This window comes from Pelophylax lessonae (genome assembly GCF_965119305.1).
Source record: "Pelophylax lessonae genome assembly, chromosome: 8".
Lineage (NCBI taxonomy): Eukaryota > Metazoa > Chordata > Amphibia > Anura > Ranidae > Pelophylax > Pelophylax lessonae.
This window is the reverse complement of record NC_138775.1, coordinates 202,895,539-202,919,963: the sequence shown is the minus strand read 5'-3', so window position 1 is coordinate 202,919,963 and position 24,425 is coordinate 202,895,539. Positions and strand designations below refer to the sequence as shown.

The window sequence follows — 24,425 nt, the reverse complement described above, 5'->3', positions numbered from 1 at the left end:
CCCATTTCACCATTTTTGGGGAAATGCATTGGTGTCAAGAAAGAAGGCAAAATAAATGTGCATCTTGGATGTTTAAAGCTGATGTACAGATTTACTTTCTCTTTAAACAGCTTGTTTGGGCCAAATTGGTCAAAACTATTTTCTTCACTAACATGTACTCCCACTGGGCATGCTATATACATTAAATGTAGCCTTAGCAAGGGAAAATAAGTCAGAGAAAAAAAAGTAGAGCAATAGTACATAAATGATGATCAAATATGAAAAGAGGAAACAGAAAGGAGAAAAAACACAGGTACAAGGAACACTAAATTAAATAAACCTGAATAGCCTAAATAAATCCAAAAAAGCTTATCTTATCTTTAACACTTTAGTCTGTTTGCCAAGAGTTTGTGTATGTATGTATTTAAATCAATGCTTGAATACTTGTTATCTTCTGCAGGGTGTGACTCTGGCTAGGTGCATCATGCTGTGTTTGGCAGCTTTTTAAGTATATTCTGAATTATATGGCAACATTTTCCAGCTGCACAGCATGTATGGCTATATATATCTTTTAACTTCTGATTTTTTGGCAAATAGCAATATTTGACTGCTTACACCTAATCATATGCTTAGATTTAGTCATATTTGATATTTTGAATTATGTTGTTAACAATTACATGGTTATAATTTATTGGTTAACTTTTCAAAAAGAAAAGCTTTGCATCCTCAAATACTTAGCTCATTTTGCCCTACTTCTCCTGTAGGTCACAGGAGCACACTTCATTCTGCACTCCTGTGACCCGTATTCAGCTGACAGTGAGCTAAAGCTTGCTGTCGGCTGACATAACTTAGCTAGTCCAAACTCTGGAGAGATCCCAACTTTAATGTCAGGATCCACCCAGTTACCTGACTGGCAGTTGGCTCAGCCTCTTAGAGCACTGCTAAGAGCCTGAGCCATCCACTCCCGCTCCCTCCATGTCATGCCTTGGCTGGGATTCGATCTGGTGTCCTGTTGTGTTCTGGGTTGTCTCCCGGCTGCCTGGGCCACAGGATGACTAATATTCTCAGCAGGCTTCGCAGCTACCTTTTGGTATTTGACTCTTGCTCTACCCAGGGGCCAGCTGTTGTCAGTTACCTAATCCTACTACCCATAAATACCCACTTCCACTTCCTACTGGTGCCTTAGTATAGGTTTTGTTTCCTGTTGTTTGCTGTTTATGTACTTTGTCTTACTGCTGACCTTGGCTTACCTCAACTACTCTGCGGATCACCCCTTTGGATTGTACAGACTCTGGTTACCGAACACGGCTCGCTCTTGACTGCTCTTCGGATCACCCCTTTGGATTATACTGACTCTGGTTACCAAACAACGGCTCGACCACTCTACTTCACTCCCTTTGGGTATGGCTCCCGATCTACTCCTAACCGTGAGTCCTTTTCTTACTTGTTGTTCCCTGAGTTTCTGGTAAGTTCTAGAGCCATAATCCATGTGGGTGCTGCTGTCACAATACAATGCCCTATAGGGGTATATTCCTCCATCCGCCTCATTTTGCAGATGAGGGCATTGGTTTTGTTTTTTTAATCCAGCTAGCCAGTTGAATGAAAAACACGTAAAGTCCATGGACAGTTTAAGTTTTACAGAGTAGAAAACCCTGTCAGTATTCCACAGATAAAAACTCTCTATGTGGAATTTCTCAGTTGAGCTACAATACACCCATGATGACTCAGAGCTAGAACTTTCCAATCAGCAGGAAGCATACAATTGCAAAACTGGGGGATATGTGAGACCTTTGCCAAAAAAGCAATGATTCTATGCAAAAAGCAAGGGTCCTTCCCTTGTGGCTGTGACTGTTTTCCAAAGAAAACAAACTATTAAGTTGCTGGTATAGCTACTGGATTGTTTCTACAATATAATCCTTAGCCTGCTCCTAAAAAGAAAGCAAATTCATGGTTGCTTTAGTAGTAGTAAATACATAGGGGGCAGAAAAATGGAAAGTTAATTTGGGCTTAAATTCATATCGATTCAAGAAAAGGGCAACATTTCGTTTGCTTTAGTCCAATTTTCTTTGACAAACAACACAATTTTTTTCCACTACCCAGATGCTATTGGAAAACTTCCTGGGTCCACATTATACAGTGCATTTCTTATAAATATTTGCAGAAATGTATATTTTATGTTTTTAACATGTTTTTATATGCTTTTGCATGTTGAGTCTGTTGAAGCCAGTTCCCATTTAAGTCTATTTTTTATTTCACAGCTTTTAAAGAAAAACCCTTGCATTGGTGAAGGTTAATTCTCTTTTCCTACATTTGTAAGGAGTGTCTTTGTATCTTTGGAGGGACAAAAAACAGAGTAGCCCTTATAGAAAAAAATAGTAAAATCACTTGGTATAATTTAGACATTAACCACTTAAGCCCCGGAGGATTTGGCTGCTCAAAGACCAGGGCCTATTTTGCGATTCGGCACTGCATGATTTTAACGGACAATTGCACGTTTGTGCGACACTGTATCCAAAAGAAATTGACGTCCTTTTTTTCCCACAAACAGAGCTTTCTTTTGGTGGTATTTGATCACCTGTGCGATTTTTACTTTTTGCGCTATAAACAAAAAAAAGCGACAATTTTGAAAAAAATAATAAACAATATTTTTCACATTTTTTTATATGAAATTCCCCCCCCAAAAATGTAAAAAATCAACATTTTTTAACATTTTAAGCCAATTTGTTTCCTGCTACATATGATTGGTAAAACAAATCGCAATAAGTGTATTTTGATTGGTTTGCGCAAAAGTTATTGCGTTTACTCACTACGGGAAAGATTTATGTCATTTTTATTGTTTTTTTTTAACGAGTAATGGCGGCGATCTGCGATTTTTTTTGTGGGACTGCGACATTGCGGCGGACAGATCGGACCCCTGACTGACATTTTTGACACTTTTGGGGATACCAGTGACATTACTACAGTAATCAGTGCTATACATATGCACTGTTACTGTAAAAATTACACTGGCAGGGAAGGGGTTAATTTTAATAGTGATCAAGGGGTTAAGTGTGTCCCTAGGGGCATGTTTCTAACTGTAAAGGGGTGTGGCTTTTGATGTAACCACAGAGACATACGATCCTACATAGCAGGATCGTATGATCTCTGCTGTTACACCAGGGGGAATGACAGGCGGCTTTGTTTACATTAGCCACCTGCCTTTCTCCCTCTCCACCGGGAGTTCGCGAGTGACCAGCGGACATCGCTGCATCGCCCCCCTGCAGGCTCCTGGGCGAGCGAGGTAGTACTACGTCACTTTGCCCAGTAGGGGCTGACTGCCACAGTAAATATACTGTGGGCGGTCAGCAAGTGGTTAAAGGGTAACTCCACTTTCATGAGGAAAAAATAGGAAATAAAGAAATAAACAATATAGCGTATTCAATTGCAACACAAATCATATTGTAATTGAATATTATTAAAAATTACCTTTCCTTTTCAAACTGCAACTGTTGTATTTTTCTGGAAATGCAAAGCAATATGGCTACCCAGAGCTGTTCTGTACACAGAATGTGTACTGACCACACCCCAGAAATATAATTTCCTGCTTGTGTGATTGGCTCACCAATTTTCCCAAAATTCTGCCTAAGATACAAGTCATATTTCTGGCATCCCCTGCAACAAAAATGGCATTTTTGGTGAAATACTCCCAATAGGAACACGTCTAATGGATGCAGTTCCAGCAGATTTCCTCATTCGAGCCCTGCAGCTGCCACAGCTGACAGATAATTATGAAACCACTCCCATTAGACTCACTCAGCACAGAGGAACAAACAATGATTTCTTCAGAATATCAAAAGGTAGGAATCTGCAACAAAGTTTGTTAAAATCCTTGTAATGTACATAGATCACCCAGAGGGGAATGTTTTTTTTCTCAACAAAAGTGGAGTTACGCTTTAATATATATAAGTCAGTAGGCTATTGAGTTCAAACAGAAACATTGTGACTCATACCAGATCATTCTACTGATTCATTATTTTGACACTTCTCTGTCATTTGCTTCCCAAAATGTAACTCAAGCTTCCCCAGTGGTTGTGTTTCTCTGGAGGAGCCTACTTGGTTGGCTGCATATGATTGCTTAGGGACAGCTGCATGATCGTAACAATGGTAGAGCATGACTGTGTAATGTTTGTTGGTGGTACATGTAGCAGGGTGAAAATGCAGGAGTACAGTTGAGAGAAATTGGTAACCCCATTACAGTTCCTGAACAAAGACCTTTTTTGGCATCAGTTCTTCAGTTATTCTTTGAATAAAAAGCAATAGCTTACTGAAACCAGATGACTTTTTAAATTACATTAACATATTAATGCCTATATGAGATTTTACTGGTTGGGACTGGATCTATTTTAATGTTATTTACACCTTAATGTGTCATTTTGCGGTTTGTTATGTTTCTTCAAAACTGCCGTAAATTCAAGTGTCTCCAAACTCACATTCCAGGCTATGAGTACAGTCTATTTCAGTGCGGATAACTTTAAACTCAGAAAGTCCATCTCTTCCTTTCTCTCTCTCTCTACTATGTGTCCCCCTACTGTGGGTCCTGATCTTCCAGTCAACCAATCCCCAGGGATTCCCTATTACCATGCCCCCATGTGACTTAGTCCCTACAGCATATAAAGTGGTTACCGACTTCACCCACCAGTCTTACTAAAAGGGGCTTAACCACTTGGCCTCCAGAAGGTTTTACCCCCTTCATGACCAGGGCATTTTTTGCTCTTCAGTACTGTGCTTCTTTAACTGACAAATTGCTCGGTCATGCCACACTGTACCCAAATGTATATAATTGTTCTTTTTTTCATGCAAACTGAGTGTCAGGGTTACCTGATCCGAGGCCGAGGTGCTGAGAGGGCTCCCCTTGCGGCTCAGTGCGGCACACCCCTGGAGATGGTACAAAGGGTGTGGCGCCCCAAGTGGCACGGGTTACCAGCTGCAGGCAGGTAGGTAGAACCAGAGCAATCCGAGAGCGAACTGGAACAGGCTGGAATCGCAGCAGGGTATGAGTCTTCAAGGCTCTGAAGCAGCCGGGCTACCTTGTGCCAAGGAATAGTCTCTAGTAGCGGAAACCGTGGTACAAGCCGAGGTCATGCACAGGAGACAACCAGAATAGCCGAGGTCTTGAAGCAAGCCGGGGTCATACACAGTAGGTAACGGAAGCAAGGTCAGTGGGAGAAGCCAAGGGTCAAACCAGGAGCAGGAGATCAAACGGAATCAGGAACAAGCCAAGTCACAACAGGAAATCCAAACAGGAAACAGGAAGCACAGGAAACACAGGAAGCTGAGAGATAATCCAGCAATGAGTCTGATCCTATGGCCACCTTTTATAGGCCATTTCCCTGACAGGCCAGCAGAGGGCTGTGTCAGTTGAGTCAGGAGCATCCATTTCTATTACTGGCAATGTTGCCAGTTCTCCTATGGCCATTTCCCTGACAGGCCAGCAGAGGGCTGTGTCAGTTGAGTCAGGAGCGTCCATTTCTATTACTGGCAATGTTGCCAGTTCTCCTATGGCCATTTCCCTGACACTGAGCTTTCATTTGGTGGTATTTAATCACATCTGTGCTTTGTTTTTGGGGTTTTTTTGTGTGTTTTTTTTTTTGTTTGCTATATAAATTAAAAAATACCAAACATTTTGATAAAAAACACACTTTAATTCGTTCCTATTATAACATTTTTCAAACAAATAATCTTTCTTCATAAATTTAGGCATACATGTAGTCTGCTACATTTCTTTAGTGAAAAAAAAAACTAAAATCAGTGTATATTGTAGCATTGTCCCCATAGGGCTTGCTGTGTTATGACTTCTTGGACCTCCTCTGATTGCTTGCAGGCAGTCACTTACCAGGGACAGTTCACACATCAGTCTTTACTCCTGTTTGCTTGTTACTCAATAAACAGTCCAGGGGTTTTGGTTTTATATTCATTGTGGAACTTGGATGGGAGAAGGGAATGGTGGGATACTCCAACTTGAACTATTTACAGTTGATAAGCACATCTCTCACTTGGCCTCACCAGTTTTTTTTGTGGAAGCAGACATGTTGCTTTAACCATACTGCCACCTGTATAGAAGAATATAAGTCTTCTTGCTCTCTCTAGCAACAGACTTGATGCAACTACATTATCTTCATGACACTCTCTAGCATCCCCTTGAAGGACACACATCCACTGACTCTGCCAACAGAAAGGGTGGCCCTCTCAGAACAGGCCCCACGACACAGATCTGTACTTACTGTAGGCAGAATATGATCCCCTCCAGTGTCTCCCTTCCAGCCAGCTCTGCAGGAGATCTGGGTTCAGTTCCTCTCTGACTTTTTGGCCCTCAGATCAATCACCTGAGGCTGCATGGCAACTTCTACAGAGGAGAGGCAGCCGCCCCTCTTTTTGGGATTCCGCTCTCCAGCTGAAAGACCCTGAACACATGTGCCCTTGGCATTTATACAGTATTCCAGCATGCACTGAGGCACTTTCCTCTGCCAATCACCAGGGCTGCACTAAATGCCTAGCACTCATTTGTCAGGTTGAGTCAGCCGTGCAAGATTTTATCCGATATCGCTCAAATTCATTGTCCTTGATGTAAGTGCAATTTTTATTTAATAAACCAGCTTTTTACGCATAAATGCACTATGAGTGCCTTTCATTATCTTTTATAACCTCATGATGTGATTAATTAAATTAAGGAGCACCATAAGCCTGGATACATTACCTGGAGCTGGCTGACCACTTATCTTCAGAGGCGCTTAGACTCAGGCACATATGATCTCTTGGTGGGATCATTTGATTTGGTAAGCAGCAAATTTCCACATGTAGAGGACAACAGTTACACACTTTCCATTGTGGAATATTTCAGCTGCACTACAAACAGTTTGTTGTATTTGCATGTAGGAAAGTTGGAGCATCATCTTTTCACTAAACACATTCAATTGGAGCACTTGACTATTTGTGAACTTTTTGCACCATTTATTATTTTATTACAGTTTGTGGCTTCTTATTCACAAAACAATTATTTTTGATGTAATTCTCTTGTTGCACCGTTCCAGATAACATGAGTTTCACTTATCTAGTGACACTTTGGCATTTGAACATTCACTAGTGTTTGATTTTGCCTATTGCACATTGTTTATTGCATCTGTTACCTAATCACTGTTAGGATTACCTCTTAGTCAAAAACAGCCTTCCTATTTATTTTACAGCAATATAAATTTACCTGGCAATCTCTCTTGTAAGAAGAAAAGATCCAAAAATGATATTCTCTCTTCTAGCTCTTACCTAGGAGGGTACTACAATATTATTTAGTCTGTGCGAAAGTTATAGAGTCTACAAACTATGGTATTGTGAGGGATTAGCTCGGTGGCGGGCGTAGATGACCCCTTTGGGGGGTTCGTTACACAGGGAGATAGCCGAGAAGTGGTTGCAAACAACAGTTTGGTTTATTCATGCAATTTTCTTCACACAAGTGCAAGCGTCAAAAACATCAAAAATAAAATAAAACACAAAATAAATCCTTGCCACTGTGGGCGGCTACCTTCTCACACACAGGAACCTATCTACGGAGTCTGTCCCCAACCTACTGTTGGGCAGACTTGGCTGATCATACAGCAGACTATCAATAGTCCATTTATTATCTCTTCACATAGAGAATGTCCCTTTTCTCTTCACACAGCACATGTTCATTGGACTTTCCTTTCACATAGAAAACATCCATTGGTTTTTCTCCTCACACTGTTCACATAGAAATAGTTAATTTTCTCACCTTGAAAAGTCTCCAACCTTTTTACCCTCCTCAGCGCACATCGCTTCAGGAGGTCTTCCCCATGCTCACACAGCTTCAGGGGGCATTCCTTCTCCCATGCTCACACAGCGTCGGGAGGCACACATCTGACTGTCCTCCTCTCCCCAGCTCACACAGCGTCAGGAGGCAGCAATCAATAGACTTCCTTTGGACAAATTATAGAGGCCTTAATTTCCTCATTCTGAACAGCTGAAGTCTGTTCAACGTCCTTAGACAGTTCTGGCTACCTCTGCAGCCGACACCCTATAGTAATTGGTGAATTTTCTAAACCAGGTGGAAATGTATCTCCTGTCTGTGACTACATCCACAGATTTACCTGACTTCCTGTCACGGTATATATACAGTATTTGAAAATTGATCAATCCTAATGTTTATCTTGAGGCCCTAAAATGCCAGGACAGTACAAATAAACCCTAAATGACACCTTTTTGGAAAGTAGACAGTCCAAGGTGTTTAGTAAGATGCATAGCGAGTTTTTTGAAGGTGTAATTTTTTGTCACAAGGTTTTGGAATACTAGGAAATTAAATAATATGCTTTTTTCACAATTTATTTTTACATACTGTCATGTGCAGTGCAGCATCATCATATGACTGGTGTGGCAGTGATCAAGGATACAGACTGGTGACAGAATGCAAAAATTAATAAATAAATGCATTTTTATTGTATTTTTAAACTTTTTTTTAAACCTTTTTTCTTTTTTTACTATTTTTTTTTATATACTGACATCAGAGTAGTTTAGTGTGACCATAGTGACACTGTACTACTCTGTGGAGGGTGATCAGGAATGTTTTTTTTACACTGTTTTTGTTTATAACAGTGATGATCACTGTTATAAGCAATAGTTTTTTTTTTTGGGGAGGGGGGGTTCAAATATTTTTTATTGAAAATGTGCATTTTACAAGCCACAAACAGAAACAGAGAGAGGTAGATTTACAAAGCTCGTATCTTACTCACTCCCAATGTTTGCTTTTACTGCATTGATATTAAGTCTTTGTACCTAATATTCTGCAGTTTTAATCTCATTAACATACACTGGAGATCAAAAATAAAGAACTTACGATTTCCTAAATTTCAAGGTTACTGCTTAGTCCTATTTGAAATGATCTAATCAGGAGTAAAATAGCAGTTTTGTTAAGCATATTTCATGAGTTACAGGTATTTTGAAGCACAGAATAAAAAACTTCAATAAAAATTTGAAAAAGAACATTGTTCAAACTTTGAGAACACTTTCACATACCTTTCAGTTATTGGTGGTAATCTGGCACCTTGTGCTAATTTCTTCAATTATCGGATAGCCCCTATTTAACTGGCAGCCTAACTTTGCAGTTATCACTGACTTTGCAAGATGGTGAGCAGTTCTAAAGTGACTGAAATGTTTTCAGCTTCAAGGAACTGCTTTACCTGTTTTGCTGTGTGACAGGGGGCATTGGCGTGCATGAACATTGCTGGCTGATTGGGCGATGAACACAGAAAAAGAACCGCATGTTGTCGAAGAAAGTTCTGATAAGCATTTGTATTCACTCTGCCATGTAGCTGAACAAGAGGCCCAACTCCTGCTGCAGAAAACATCCCCCAAACCATGAGGCTTCCCCCTCTACCTTTCTCTGACTTCTTTACACACCTTCAGTTCAGTCTTTGCTCCAGTTTGACGATGAACATAATGTTTCCCATCAGACCCAAACAAATTAAACTTGATTTCATCACCAAAGTGAACTTTGGATCAGTTCTCCTCTGTCCACACAACATGCTCCTCAGCAAAGGTTAGTCTAGCCTTTTGTTTCTTTCTTAAACCATGAGACACTGTATACGGAGACAGATCCTTACATTGCTCAGCGCTGAACTGGCGAGCAAGCACAGCTGCATTGTTGAACCGACTGCCCATTGAGATTCTCTGCATTATCCTGTCCTCTCTTGCATTTGTTTTTTGTGGACAACAAGCCTTCTTGTCAGACTTGAATGAGTTTGTGACGTTGTAAATATGTAATATTCTAGAAATCACAGATTTGGAATGACAAACTTCTCTTACTATGGCTGAAAGGATCACCTCTTTGGACTTCATCTGGACAACCTGCTGCCGTTTGGAACAAAACTCTCCTGCAATGGGAGCAGAAATGGATATTCAGGCTTGACACCACCTCACCCCCTGATTAAAATTAGTCAATTTCTTTCAAAACCTTTTTAGAGGGGTTTTTATTAGGGGGATGTGAGTTAGATTAGGTCTACAAATCCCTTCTATTTTGTGAATTATTCTTGTACTCGGAAATATCTATATATGTATATACATATGTGTTTGTATCTTAGGAGTATGAATGTGGCCATATGTAATTATTGCAATATATTACTGGGGGAGATTCTGTATATCTTTTTGCTTATTATATAACTATAGGAGCAATAATATATATAATATATTATTGCTCCTATAGTTGTCCACTAGAGGGGTGACGCGGTGGTGTATAAGTATAAGTATAAGACTTAATCTCAACACATGCTGTTTGACCTAAAATGGAGAGGAGATATATCAAAAGCTTTCAGTTTAAGATGACTGAAAGCATGCATAAATAAAAAAATGGCAAATAGAAGTAAACATGGGCGAGTAAAGGAAGGGGAGGCAAGTCAGAAAAGAAAGAGAGAAAAAAGGGCAAAGGAAGACCAGACAGAAAAGAGAGAGTAGAAGCAATAAGGTAAAACAGGTTTTGTAAAAAAAATAGGTCATTCCCCCCTATGTGTTGCTACAGGTTACAAATTGCTGTGGCTGTGCCCTCAGTTGCTGTATCAGTGACAACATTGTCACCAGGCAAAAAATGAAGGGGATATTTTGCCAGTGAGGCTTCAGTTAACAAGAAAACCTGAAAGAGAGGGTTAACTGCGCTTGGAACCCTAATCAGCAGCCAAGCACTATAACCCAGATACTAGGCACATAAACAATTTACAAAAAAAGTGCAGCATAGTACATATATGGTAAATATACAAAACAAATGAATATAACAATTAAACTAGTGAAAGTCCATAGAAAATAAAAAAAAGACTCCAAAAAGAAAAAAGTCCCAAAGGAAATCCGTGCTCAAAGAGATCCATAGTGGTGAAACCAAAATTCAATTCATACTGGAGGCTTACCAGAAAGCCAGCGATCACTTTTACCCAGGGAGATCAAAACTCGCTTATTTGGATCTCAGATCCAGATTCTATGTTTCAGATGTCATCACGATTGCCCCAGAAGACAAACAAACTTACTAGGAGGTAGATAATGCAGGTCCTCATTTGTATTCAATGGGTATTGTTGCCTGATGAGGAGTTGTACAAATTTTTGATTTCAAACTCATATTTGCTATATGATGGTAGATTTGTAAGTTGTGTAACCCAGACGGACCGGCAGTAGTATTAATCCAATTTAACAAGTCAGTTTGAAATGCCAGCCTGCTATATACACTTAAACACATAAAAGGATAAGTCTAGGCTGGGAGGTGGCTTGTTATTTACACATACTGATATGCAAAATAGTATCACTCTTTAATTAAGTTTCTGTGAGCCAGACATCCTGGGGCCAATGCAATAGGGTGAATAGACCCTAAAATTCAGCCTCCATATCAAAGAACTCTCATTAAGATTAGTGATGTCGCGAACCTAAAATTCGCCGTTCGCGAACGGCGAACGCGAACATCGGCAAATGTTCGCGAACCAGCGAACCGGGCGAACCGCCATAGACTTCAATAGGCAGGCGAATTTTAAAACACACAGGGACTCTTTCTGGCCACAATAGTGATGGAAAAGTTGTTTCAAGGGGACTAACACCTGGACTGTGGCATGCCGGAGAGGGATCACGCAAGAAAAAGTTCTTAAAAATTATAATTTTTTGATAGAGAGCCAATTATTGGAAAAATTAAAAAAAATAAAAATAAAAAATTTCTTTGGATTTAGCATCTGGGGGGTCTAAAAAGTGTACCTGTGAAGTTTCAGCTCTGTAGAATGTCCAGAACCCCTAAAAAACAGCATTTGTCTTATATTTTCAGGAATATGGCTTCTCTGCGGCTGGCTTTTTCTCTTGCAGGCATTTATCGGGCATTTTTTTAGGCAGGCATGTCATTTTTTGTATTTAGTGTCTGGGGGATCTAAAAAGTGTACCTGTCAAGTTTCAGCTCTGTAGCATGTCCAGAACCCCTAAAAAACAGCATTTGTCTTATATTTTCAGGAATATGGCTTCTCTGCGGCTGGCTTTTTCTCTTGCAGGCATTTATCGGGCATTTTTTTAGGCAGGCATGTCATTTTTTGTATTTAGTGTCTGGGGGGTCTAAAAAGTGTACCTGTCAAGTTTCAGCTCTGTAGCATGTCCAGAACCCCTAAAAAACAGCATTTTTCTTATATTTTCAGGAATATGGCTTCTCTGCGGCTGGCTTTTTCTCTTGCAGGCATTTAGCGGGCATTTTTTTAGGCAGGCATGTAATTTTTTGTATTTAGTGTCTGGGGGGTCTAAAAAGTGTACCTGTCAAGTTTCAGCTCTGTAGCATGTCCAGAACCCCTAAAAAACAGCATTTTTCTTATATTTTCAGGAATACGGCTTCTCTGCGGCTGGCTTTTTCTCTTGCAGGCATTTATCGGGCATTTTTTTAGGCAGGCATGTCATTTTTTGTATTTAGTGTCTGGGGGGTCTAAAAAGTGTACCTGTCAAGTTTCAGCTCTGTAGCATGTCCAGAACCCCTAAAAAACAGCATTTTTCTTATATTTTCAGGAATATGGCTTCTCTGCGGCTGGCTTTTTCTCTTGCAGGCATTTAGCGGGCATTTTTTTAGGCAGGCATGTAATTTTTTGTATTTAGTGTCTGGGGGGTCTAAAAAGTGTACCTGTCAAGTTTCAGCTCTGTAGCATGTCCAGAACCCCTAAAAAACAGCATTTTTCTTATATTTTCAGGAATACGGCTTCTCTGCGGCTGGCTTTTTCTCTTGCAGGCATTTATCGGGCATTTTTTTAGGCAGGCATGTCATTTTTTGTATTTAGTGTCTGGGGGGTCTAAAAAGTGTACCTGTCAAGTTTCAGCTCTGTAGCATGTCCAGAACCCCTAAAAAACAGCATTTTTCTTATATTTTCAGGAATTCGGCTTCTCTGCGGCTGGCTTTTTTTCTTGCAGGCATTTAGCGGGCATTTTTTTAGGCAGGCATGTCATTTTTTGTATTCAGTGTCTGGGGGGTCTAAAAAGTGTACCTGTCAAGTTTCAGCTCTGTAGCATGTCCAGAACCCCTAAAAAACAGCATTTTTCTTATATTTTCAGGAATACGGCTTCTCTGCGGCTGGCTTTTTCTCTTGCAGGCATATATATCAGTGGTGGGTGGGCAGTGGCACAGTACACTCTCTGTGGACCTGACAGCAGTCACTGGCACCCAGGCAACTGCAATTTAAAAAATATATATATATTTTTTTACTTTGCAAGCTGCTGTGCCACTTTATATATCAGTGGTGGGTGGGCAGTGGCACAGTACACTCTCTGTGGACCTGACAGCAGTCACTGGCACCCAGGCAACTGCAATTTAAAAAATATATATATATTTTTTTACTTTGCAAGCTGCTGTGCCACTTTATATATCAGTGGTGGGTGGGCAGTGGCACAGTACACTCTCTGTGGACCTGACAGCAGTCACTGGCACCCAGGCAACTGCAATTTAAAAAAATATATATTTTTTTTTACTTTGCAAGCTGCTGTGCCACCTTATATATCAGTGGTGGGTGGGCAGTGGCACAGTACACTCTCTGTGGACCTGACAGCAGTCACTGGCACCCAGGCAACTGCAATTAAAAAATATATATATTTTTTTTTACTTTGCAAGCTGCTGTGCCACCTTATATATCAGTGGTGGGTGGGCACACAGTGGCACTGCAGTGGGCACAGTACACTCTGTGGACCTGACAGTAACTGGCAGCCCAGGCAACTGCAATAATAAAAAATATTTTTTTTTTTCAATTTATTGCAACAAGATGCTGTGCCACCGTATATATATCAGTGGTGGGCAGTGCACTGCAGTGGGTACAGTGCACTCTGTGGACCTGACACAGCACTCACTGCAATTATGACAGAGGAAAAAAAAAATATTTTTTAAAATGCAAGGTACTGTGCCTGTGCCACCCGAAATGAGTGTGGTGTGCACACAGTACAGTCTGTGGTGGGTCTGTGGCCTCTCACACACAGCGGGCAGGCAACTGCAGTGTACAATAGATATATATAGATATATATATAAGGAAAAAACTCTATTACCTTACCAGCCCTTAAAAGGGCTTTTGGGGACACTATATATATATATATATATATATATGTATATATATAAATAAAAAAAATCCTCAATTACCAGCCCTTAAAAGGGCTTTTGGGGACACTAGATAGATATAGATATATATATATATATATATATATATATATATATATATAAGAAGAAACAACTCAATTACCAGCCCTTAAAAGGGCTTTTGGGGACGCTAGGTATATATATATATATATATATATAAAAAAAAAAACACAAATACCAGCCCTTAGAAGGGCTTTTTGGGGTGCTGATATTACAGCAGTAGTGGACCAAGAACACTGCAAGACCAGGAACACTGACTAACTGTCCCTAGCTTAACAGCAGCAGCAGCAGCAGCAGCAGCAGCAGCTCTCTCCCTACTCTCACTACACACACTGCTTCAGAATGATCTAAGATGGATGCTGCCCTTGCTTATTTATAGGAGGTGGGAGGGTGTGGGAGGGAGGTATGCTGATTGGCTGGAAATGTGTCTGCTGACTGTAAAGTTCAGGGTCAAAGTTTGCCTCAATGATGTCTTATGGGGGGCGGACCGAACATCGCATATGTTCGCCGGCAGCGGCGAACGCGAACATGCTAAGTTCGCCGGGAACTGTTCGCCGGCGAACAGTTCTATACATCTCTAATTAAGATATGCAATGAAGATGGACCATCCGTTGAGGGCTGGACAATGTGCCCCGGATATGACCTTCCATATCTTAAATTTCAATTTCAGAGCAAATCAACATGTATAATTAAATTCTCCTTCCAACAGAGAGGAGGGGTTAGCAAGGGGCTGAATTATGCTAAGCTAGGCGAGGAGGAAGTTGTCCAATCCTGAACAAGACACGCCCAGAGGGAGGAACAGGACAGGATAGCTGAACCAATCAGAATAGCCCTATACAAGTCTATGGGATAGAGGGGTATATTATTCCAAGGTGAGCAGAGAGGAGGTAGGAGCCATTGACCTGAGAAGGGGACCCCATATCATCTTCAACCACTGGTAAATATCATGGCACCTCCTGGCACTTAAATGTATACATGTTTGTTGTCTGTCTTGCGGTGCATATTATAATAATTTGAATCCTATGCGCTATATGTGTTCAGTTAAACTTTGAATATTTTTCTTTTTGTGTATGTACTAGAGATAAAATTGTTGTGAATTAATTTAGCCTTCAAGGTTACTTATCAATAAAGTATTATTGCTGTTTTGAAACTTTTACTCATGGTCAAAGACCTCTCATTTAACCCGAATATTGTCTGAGGTAAATTAAATCTCATATCTTCCGGGTAACAGTATATAAAAGACATAAACTCCACATAGCGCAATACTGTACTACTTGTATAATTTATTAAAAAACAGATAATAGTGCACTTACATTTAGGACGATCTAAAAATGCTCAAACATAATAAACAGGTCGACTTCCCACACTAAAGATGGCCCAACCCCAGTTGTGAATGCGCAGTGGCATGTGTATGTGGTAACACCCAACGCGTTTCATCAGAGGAGACGTCATCAGGGATGCGCACATACACCTAATCCACGCTTAAATACAACTCTCAAGGGACAAAGAAAGGCCTGCATTGGCTGATAAACTAAAGACATCTGTGAACCTAATTGAACTACTCTTGGATGGCAAATGCAAGTGATTCCATGGAACACTTCAGATATTAGGGCGTCTCATTGCCAGCACCATCATGTGGTTAAATTAAAAATTACAAAATAAAAAATGAATTTTTAAAAATGAATATAAAGCCATGGATGTGATTCCGCATCACCCCAATAATATACTAGGCCAACTAGTGGCTCAAAATGTTGCACACTCAATCTATATATGAAATTGAAGACTATATTAAACATGAAAGTTACAAAAGTTACTCACGTTAAAAATAACTGTAATATGATACCCCCTTGCAATATTTTAATAAGCAAATAAAAAACTAAGTAAATAATTATTGCACATAGCCATCTTATAAATTTACAACTATTAAAACTTTTTATTATTAAAAATAATAAGGGTGATCTTAGCTGAGTGTGATCAGGAGATTTTCCTCAGGTGACATGCTATTCCTGATCTGGGTGTCTATGTGAGTAATTCATAGCCACAGCCTCTCCAGCAGCTCATCAAAGGGGGCCACGGACATCCTTGTGAATTTGTAGAATTTTTCAGGATAATTCCAAAGCTCCACAAACATGTTGGAGAAATATCCCAAGGAATAACCTCTGTGACATCAAGGGATGAGCCCAGTACCAATGACAGCTGCTCTTCTCATCTAATTTTCTCTATATGCTCTCCCTCCACAGCAGAATAAGCAGAATTGCTTCAATTTTGTTTATAACAGGATCCATGAATGAGGCCTGGAAACACAGATAGCTAGCTCCCTACAAAACGCTCTCTGCTCTCTCTCTCCCCTAAAAATAAAAAGGCACAAAAACTGTAACAAATAATATTTTTTTCTATGCACTGTGGGCATTTGGGAGTGAAAAATTAGCAGAGGAGTGCTTTCTGATAAAATATTTTTAAAGGCTAACACATCTAAATACGTTTAAACGTGCCTAAACGCTTTTGCAAAATGCAGTTAAAAGCACATGTTTTTCTGTCGCTTTTTCCTGCCAGGACCCTTCGACCTGCCCACCTGGATCCAGAATATTTCAAGGCTTGTCTGTCTAGTCCAGTTTTTATGATGTCATTTATCTCATTCATTCATCTGATGTATGCTTATTCTAGTTTTGCTTAGCCCCCGTGAACAGGCAACATTCTTGTTCTTTTTTCTTTTTTTAAAGCAAAAATAAATAGATTGCCATAGAAAGAGAAGGAGTTACTAGTCACAGCCTGTAACTTTTGGGATATTTCTTTGCATTTTGTTGTAGATACAATTGCTTCAGTTATTTTCATTCATCCCATTATGTAGGGGTTTCTCTTAATTAAATACGTGCACAATAATATTTTCCAAAGAAAGCAATATTGTACTTTTTTAAAGGATCGTTTTCCAGCATCCATGAGTGAATGATGATTTGATCATGCTGTTGTAAAATATTAATGGACATACACAACCAATAAACAGTTCAAATTATATTATTACACTAGCAATATCAACACATCAGTGATTGATTTGCTATTACCTTGACCCTTTGCATGTTCTTACCCGTCTTTACAATAATAAAAGCACATCTCAAATAATTATGATTATTATCTTTATCAGTCATTGCAAGCACAGTTTAACAATACGGACAAGCATGTAAGTCTACATATATGCACACCTACACACAAGCTGGCACATAAATATATGGGGTTTAAAGCACAAGCTGTGCACCAACATAATAAAATATATTCTACATGCTTCCAAATTATCTGCATCCTCAAGTTAGGGATAAAAATAAATATCTTGCAATATGTTAGGATTTTAAACCACTAACATACTCAAAATTAAAATTTTTAAGTAGTTACTGTTATTATGATAAATTGAACAGTGATTAAAATGCTATATGTTCATTTTTTAACCAATTCCCTTGGAATTCTATTAAAACACAATAGTAGCCAAGGGGTTAAGCATTATTGTAATCAGATTGCAGTATGCATGATCATGTGGTTAATAGTACATTTTCCATGATTAACTGTCCCTGTTTGTTACAAGCTCCTATTAACATTAACGCTATCTGTGTTGGCTGCGGAGACACACCACGGACCAGTGGAAGATTAATGAATGCAGGTCCGCATGCTGATTAGAATGTGGCAGTTTAATAAACTCTTCCTCCATTAAATTATTTAATGCATTCATACTCATGCAGACTTTTCTGTGGTCAACTTGACCACCTATGTGTTAATATTGGGAATTGGAATGCAGAGGCTGGAAGACATCTAGCTGTATATGAGCTAATTAGCTCTTGTGTCTGATAAATGTGGCAATACCTATGTGTATACATGTTTTGGATCATCACAAACGTTGTCTTCATTAACCAGAATATTCTTTGGAATTAAGAAAATATAGTTGATTTTTTTTCTCTACTTGCTTTACACGTCAGGCTGATCACTTCAGCTATTGCTAGTTAAATATTACTGAAAATGTAAAGTAAACCGTAAAAATACGATGTGTTGTTTAAGATGGCAATGAAATGAAAATTATGCATGGAGCTTAAAAAATTGGGTTCAAATGTGGACACATCCTAATAACAAACATTACAGTCATCGAAGCACACAAATTATTAGGAAGTGGAAAAAAAAAGTTTGTGCGTTGGCAGAAAACAAATTACAACTATACTCTGATTTTTACGATGCCTTTGCATCTATTTGCCAAAGATTTATCTGCATTATAACTTGTGAAAGGTGAGTTAATTACAGCACAGAAGTGAGAGAGGAAGAGTTGGTAGAAAATAAATGGTAGGATCTTGATCACTGCAAAGTGAAGGTTTTTCTAATCCCCACATTCTTTTTTTTTTAGACAAACAAATGTAAATGATCAGGTGGGGCTTGCAATTAAATGCATGAGATTATTGTATTTTGTTTTATGTGTGTTTGTTAATAGAATTTCTCAAATAGCATTTTCCTAGGCTTAATTTATGGATGCCTTTTTCAGCACCCCCTAAGGAACCATAATGAGTTGTTTCAGGGGTATATCTTGACCTGGAAAGTAATAGATGCATGTGGGATATTGGTAGATCTTGCTGTACATAACTATGGAACATGTCATATTCATTTTCTCAGCCACAAGCACTCTGTGTCATCTCTAGAAAATCACTTTATCTTAATATGCATGCTTAATCGAGCTGCAATGCTGATGAAAGTTTCCCCAGGGCATCACATATTGGCTACTTGGTATATATTAAAAAAACATATATTATTATATTGTAATGTAGCATACATATGCCTTTGTATGGTACAATGGACATATTTGTCTCTATAAGTAATAAATGACTAACAAAGAAGCGTGATTAGAAGAACAAACCTATAATGTATAGGTATTTTAAAAGTTGTTTTCCTGGAATCAGTAAAGATTCACTTTTCTGAAGGGGTAAAACACAGCATTTTACTGAAGGTTTTCAAGGTTTTCCCATGCCATTTGGATGTATTTTACATAGTTCAACTTGGAACTTTTCTGAAGGCTTCTATGTTAGTTTTTCTTGCCACCTTAGATGTAAAATAACTCAAAGTGTGAAGGTTTTAGTTCATTTTTTGGGAAAAACTTTTTCCAGTGAAAAATCCAAACTTTCTCTGAACCCCATTCAAGTTAATGTAGGGTGAAGTTTGACATTCAGTTTGTTCCCTTTATAAAAAAAAAAAAAAACTACTGTCAAAAAGAGCAACAGGAAGCAGAGCACGCTGCATTCCACAGTTCAGCCACGTATAATATTCAGGGTCATAAATAAATGTGTTTTTTTTCCTGGGTAGAAAATTTCCATGTTGAAAAATTTAAGTGGGAGGGGCTTAAAATTTGAGTGCATATCATACAAAAAAAGTGCTTAAGACACAGAGTCCAGGGGACAGGAGGGCATAATGCACAGAAGAATGCAGAAGTCTGCACTGCATATTGCACAGAGCAAGGGGTTATGAGTGTGTAATGCGTACAGAGCAAAGGTTAGAGTGCATAAGGTACAGAGCACAGGGGTCAAAAGTGTATAACACACAGAGTACAGGATCAGGAGTACATAACATACAGAGAGCAGGAGTAGGGAGCTCATAAGACACACTGAGCAGGTGTCTGGGGTGCATAACATACAAAGTACAGGGTCAAGACTTCATAAGGCACAGACTGCAGGGGTGTGGAATTCGTAACAAATTGCATTGGTCGGTATTGCGTAATGCACAGGTCAGTAGACAGAGTACAACAAAAATTTACCTTCCTCCCCAAGCCAAATTTCTACCCAGCACATACAGTATCTCCCTCCCCAACTAGTACAGATTTCTTACCACAGCACAGGTCTCCTTCAGTACAGTTCCCCCATTACCGCTCCCCCCCTCCTCCAGTACAACTCCCCTTTATTAAAGCTCTCTCTCTTAGTGTGCTGTTCTCCTCAGTTATTTGTACATTGCATTATCATCTTACTTTCTCAATGTTGTTTCTATGCATTGTCGTACTGCTGCCATCTGCTGGCCAGAATTTGCATGCCGCACGCCTTTGTTCTTTGTTCTTGGTAAGTAAAGTTTATTGTATAATGGGCGTGGTTTTTTCACACTGTGTGTCTTGTCACACGCAGCAGCCATTTTTCAGTTTCCTCAAGGCTGTGTGACTGAAAACTCCACATTTTGGGCTCGTGAAGGCATCAGTTTTTGACCAGCAGTTAGCCTCAGGATAGACACCAACAGGACAGTATTGATACCACTACTACAGAACAGTATTGTATCACCGTCTATTGCTGTATTTGGACTGAATAAACCCCACGTTTGATTTAATCTTCACGCCTAAGTCTGGATTCATCTAACCTGAGCATCTGCCGGTCCTGTCTGCCCCACTGCTTGGATACGAAGGTAGGAAGTCACACAGCTTTTATCAGTCATACCTTCAATCGCATTCATGTGGGCACAGAACAGTCAAAAACTGCCTTAATGTCCACACCCCGGCCACAGATTCCCTCAGAGTCCAGTACCACACTCAGGAATCTCCCTTGCAACAGGCTCACATGCAGAAAATCTGCCCGGCTACAGTGAATGTTCCACAAATCTTTGCTCGCATAGCAGAAGAATTGTTAATGCACGCGGGGTCCCTCTCCAACCAAACCCCGCAAATCACTCAAAACACCTGAGGAATCTTGCCAGAGCGACCCAGCGCAGCCGCACTGCAATTTTAAGCCCCCAATTCAAAAGTTTATTTTCTTAAAGAGACAGGGCACCTTAAATGAAATGGCAGAAAAGGACCTCGCACAGCTCCCCAGTGATGAAACAAAGCTAATGCAGCCTGATACTGATCATTATGAAGAACAGGAAGCAGAACCCACACTTCCAGCAGACCAAGTTGTGCGACCAAGACGCTCCCTCAAACCGACAAGGGGGAAAACTATCAAACCACAAAAGACGAGCTATGCGATAACCTGGAAGAGCTATGGGAACAAGTTTCCTCCCTCATGTCAGGACTTAAATCCTTTGGTGATGTCACAAGCTTACAATTTGCCATCAGGCAGCTGCACACAGCTCATGAAAGATACAAGAGACTGTCCATAAGGTATATAACCTTTCTAAAAGATGCTAATAATGATGAAGCCCTTTCAGAACTGAGCAAGGCAGAATCAATAGACAGAAAAAGAGACACCATGGTGCTGCGTGCTAAAGATAAAGCGGAACTCCGTATCTCCCATTTGCAAGAAACTACGTAGATCACACAGATCAAATTCATCTAAACATTCCTCTCGGTCATACAGATCATCGTGCTCAAGAAGCTCAACCCTAAGCAACAGATTACTAGAGGCCCGCATAAATGCAGAGCAATCCAAAGCGAGACGTTCCTTCACTGAAAAAGAAGCTCTTGCAAAAGCAGAGGCCAAGAGGGCTGAAGCAGAGGCCGATGCCAAGAAGGCTGAAGCAGAGGCCAATGCCAAGAAGGCTGAAGCAGAGGCAGATGCCAAGAGGGTAGAAGCAGAAGCGGAGGCTCGAATAAAGATTCTTGAATCAGAGATAGAAGAGGAAATTGCATTAGCTTAAGTAAGACTACCTGAGCAAGCATTGAGCCAAGGTCTTGATCCAGTCTGCTCGCCACCACAGGAAATAGAAGATCCAGCTGATCGCACCAGCGACTATGTACTGGAACAGTTATTTGCACCACCCCCAGTATGCAGTACCGTCCAAGCCGACAACACCGAAACCTCCAAGTCAACTCCACCTACAGTGCCAGTGCCACTCACAGCGCCCAAGCAAACTGATGGCATTCACCCAGATGTGCCTTCTCAAGGACAGTTATTACAGCAAAAGGGCTATCAGGCGTTTCCTAGCCTACCCCCATAGCTCAAGCAGCAGTCATCACAATCTACAGAGGCTAGATCACAGCTCAACCCTGCAGCAACATCATTCTACCCGGAAGCATCTCACCCTTTCACGCCGCGCAGCCTACAGGCCCGGCGGCATCACAAGTTGTCGTGGCAACAAGCAGTGAGAAATCAGATATGTCTGAGTTTGCCAGGTTTATGGTGAGCAGAGAGCTAATTAATACAAGTCTCTCAAAATTTGATGACCGTGCTGAGAGCTATAGAGCTTGGAAGGTAACCTTCAAGGCCGCCATTGCCAACCTCAACTTAACAGCAGAGCAGGAGCTCGACCTCTTGATCAAATGGCTGGGCCCAGGCTCCACAAATCGTATCAAGAGCCTCAGAACTGTCTATGTGGGACAAGCGGATGCAGGTCTCGCTGCCGCCTGGCAGAGGCTCGAACGTACCTTCGGCAGTACAGAAGCAATAGAGAAAGCCCTATTCAAGAGACTGCAGAACGTCCCAAAGATAAATCTTAAGGATGTCCATAAGCTTCAGGATTTGAGTGACCTACTCATGGAACTAGAGCTTGCCAAAAGAGACACTCGTCTGACTGGGCTGTGCTACCTGGATACAGCTCACGGAGTGAACCCAATTGTCGTGAAACTACCATACAGTCTGCAAGAAAAGTGGGCAGCATCAGTCTCAAGGTACAAATGGGTGCATGACGTCACCTTTCCCCGATTTATTCATTTCTGCAGATTCATTGATGAACAGTCCCAGATGAGGAATGACCCCAGCCTCGATTTCCTGGAGTTCAACACTACAGCTCCAGCGACACCATCATCAAGGTATGAAGGTGTCATGCATAAACACAGAGACTTTAAGAGCAGCGTGAGTGTTAGAAAGACTAACCTACCGTCTTCTGCAGCACCCACGGGTAAACAGTACAATACCTCATCAGGAGACAAGTCCTTCAATCGTGAATGTCCCATTCATAAAAAACCACACTCACTGAACAAATGCAGAGGGTTTAGATCCAAAACCACAGGAGCGCAAGAAAGTCCTCAGCGAGCTTGGGGTGTGTTTCAGATGCTGCGCTTCATTGGAGCACATGGCTAAGGACTGTAAATCCATCATCAAGTCTGAGGAGTGTCATAGCGAAAGACATGCCTCAGCTATGCACCCAGTTCCACTCCCCAGAGACTCATCAGCTGCTGTCACCACCAGTCCTGCTCCAAGTCATGGCGGGGAGCCCCAGAACCACGCTAACACAGCCGCCGCTGTTTCCTTCTCATGTTTGGAAGTATGTGGTGAGACCCGGAGTGAAAAATGTTGTGCCCGCATATGCCTAATCAAGGCCTATCCAGAGAGACTACCAGAAAACGCAATAAAAATGAAAAATGTATGCCATCATCGACGACCAAAGCAACCGGTCCCTAGCGGGACCTAAATTCTTTGAAGCCTTTGGGATAAAGGGACCATCAGAACCCTACATCTTAAACACCTGCTCAGGCCGCATAGAGACGAGCGGCAGGAGGGTGCAAGGATTCATTGCTTCTCCCATCAGTGGGAATACAGAAATACCCCTACCAACGCTGATTGAATGCGATCAAATACCCAACCATAGGGATGAGATTCCTACCCCAGAAGCTGCATTTCACCAACCGCACCTAAGACACCTAGCCAACGTTATCCCACCCATGGAAAACAATGCCGAGATTCTACTCTTGCTTGGCAGAGACAATCTAAGGGTGCACAAGGTGCGTCAACAATGTAATGGTCCTGACTACGCACCATATGCCCAGAGGCTGGACTTGGGATGGGTAGTCATAGGAAATGTATGCTTGGATCAACCAAGAATTGACTCCTTCAAAACGTATGTGCGTGCAGATGGACGCACAACTTGCATTAAGCCGTGTCCTCATCACTATGAAGTGAAGGAGAAGTCTCCAGACCTCATGCAACCACCTGACATCATTTCTCCCCTCTTTGCTGACAATTTGGGGAGATCAGTCTTTCACACAACCAAGGATGACGATAAAGTAGCCTTATCAGTAGAGGACAGAGAGTTCATCAAGATAATGGACAGTGAGTTCTTTAAAGACGAAACCGATCACTGGGTTTCTCCATTACCCTTCCGAACCACCAGGGTAAGGCTCCCGGACAATCGGGAGCAAGCGCTATCCAGATTTAAATCTCTTCAGCGTACCATGAACAGCAAGCCTGAGACGAGAGAACACATTGTCGCCTTTATGGATAAAATATTCCGTAACAACCACGCAGAACCAGCTCCATCCCTAAGAGAGAACAAAGAGTGCTGGTACCTGCCTTCATTTGGAGTGTATCATCCACGGTAACCTAATCAAATTAGGGTTGTTTTCGATTCAAGCGCCAAACATCAAGGTGTATCCCTTAATGATGTCCTTCTTACAGGTCCCAATCTGACGAATAACCTAGTGTAAGTGCTGATG

The 24,425-nt window shown here is 40.8% G+C and overlaps 1 pseudogene across 1 annotated transcript; it reads left to right on the top strand.

Annotated features, from left to right (window-relative positions):
* Window positions 1–21,303: 21,303 nt before the first annotated feature.
* On the top strand, window positions 21,304–23,073 carry LOC309562223 (annotated as a pseudogene). The gene is made up of 3 exons: window positions 21,304–21,362; window positions 21,412–21,619; window positions 21,992–23,073. The product of its transcript is annotated as an uncharacterized misc_RNA (transcript).
* The last annotated feature ends 1,352 nt before the right edge of the window (window positions 23,074–24,425 follow it).